The following is a 1,750-nucleotide window of genomic DNA, read 5'->3' as shown; positions in this document are numbered from 1 at the left end:
AATAAAGAAAATAATAATAAATAAATAAATTTTTTTTTAAAAAAAGAAAGGGATTTGGGGATGGAAGAGATAGAGAAACATTGAATAGGCTTAGGATACAATGTGCAAACCAAAATGTTCTAGGGTGAATACTGTGCCTTGGTTTGGACTGGGGTCTACATATCTCCTTTGCATGCTCAAACTTAGTCGCAATTGTTCTTGCTGATGTCAACAATAATGATTCCTGGAGACTATGGCTATCAGGAGATCGGAGCCAGCAGAAAGACAAACGGTCTTACTGTGATCTCAAAGAAGTAACTCCAGAAGGTAAAGACAAACTCCGAGTGGGCTGCAGACCGAATGGAGTTGCTTCTCAAGTCAGACAGTCAGCGCAGGGTGCTGATGAGCTCCACCTCTGACCTTGGTCGCTGTGAAAAAATTAAGAAGGCTTGTGGAAATTTGGGGATTTCCTGTGAACTTAGAGTAATGTCTGTGCATAAAGGACCAGATGAAACTTGGAGGGTTGAAGCAGAATGTGAAGGGGATGGAGTACCTACTGTATTTGTAGCAGGGGCAGACAGAAGCAATGGTCTAGGCCCAGTGATGTCTGGTAATACTGCATATCCGGTTATCAGCTGTCCCCCGATCACATCAGACTGGGGTGCTCAGGCTGTGTGGTTATCTCTTTGACTGCTCAGTGTCTTGGATGTTCAACTATACTTTCTCCAGAAGGACCAGCTCAGTTTGCTGCTCAGATATTTGGGTTAAACAACCATTTGGTGTGGGCCAAATTTCAAGTGAGAATATTGAACATGTGGATATCCTTATAGCAGGCTGGTAAGAAAATCAGAGAATGGAATTTGTTAAAAAAAAAAAAAAAAGCAATTTAATTTTTAGGAGAAAAGTTACATACTCCTTGTTTGGATTTAAAGAACAAAACCATGCAAAATGATTTTACATGAGAGTAAAAAATTCAGTTTACTAATGAACAAATGGTACTCAATGCTTATGAGTTGGCACATTGTAGGTGGATATTATTAATATTTTCTAGGTCTACATAGTGATATGTCCCTGTTACCTTAACACTCCAGAGCTGAGGCAGTAGGATGTCTTAAGTTCAAGGCCACCCTGAACTGTGTATTGAAACTCTACTTGCCAGGGAGGGAATCTTTATAGTTCGTAAAATTGGCATGACACTCCTAAATTATATCTCATCCTCTGTATAGTCATTGTTACCCATTACATACTGCGTAAATATGTAATTATGGAACCAGAGCAATGTGTCTGCTGTTCAAGAACCAACATGGCTCTCTCGCAGACGTCCTGAGTTTGGTTCCCAGCATCTGTTTAGGCTTCCTCACAATAAGTAACCTTTAACTCAGGGGATCTGACCCCACAGCTTCCTTACATACCCGCTCTCAAATACTATTACATTCCCCCACCCAACACACACACACAAATTTTAAAAAATAAACTTTTTAAAAAGAATATTATTTCTAAATGGTAATAGCATTTTTATTAATTAGTAGATACTGCTTGATTTGAGTTGATGCTTTGAAAATTAAAATATTTGTATTGTGTATAACAATTAAAAAAAGAATTACGTTGTTCTTTAAAAAGCATGCTGTCACCCTCTGGTTTTCTGTGTTCTACTTTGAGATTTATGTATCTGGTGATCTGTTATTTCTGCTACACTGATTTAAAAAAAAAATCTTTATAGTAAATACTCTTTCTCCTGAAAAGCAAAACCAAAAACCACAAAGAATGTAAT

At 37.8% G+C, this 1,750-nt stretch overlaps 1 pseudogene; it reads left to right on the top strand.

The window, feature by feature from the left end:
- The window catches only part of LOC110336251, a 2,698-nt pseudogene extending 1,829 nt beyond the window's left edge, over window positions 1–869 (top strand).
- Window positions 870–1,750: the final 881 nt, after the last annotated feature.

Source organism: Mus pahari, chromosome 19, assembly GCF_900095145.1.
Source record: "Mus pahari chromosome 19, PAHARI_EIJ_v1.1, whole genome shotgun sequence".
Lineage (NCBI taxonomy): Eukaryota > Metazoa > Chordata > Mammalia > Rodentia > Muridae > Mus > Mus pahari.
The sequence above is the reverse complement of the archived record's forward strand: the minus strand, read 5'-3'. Positions and strand labels throughout refer to the sequence as shown.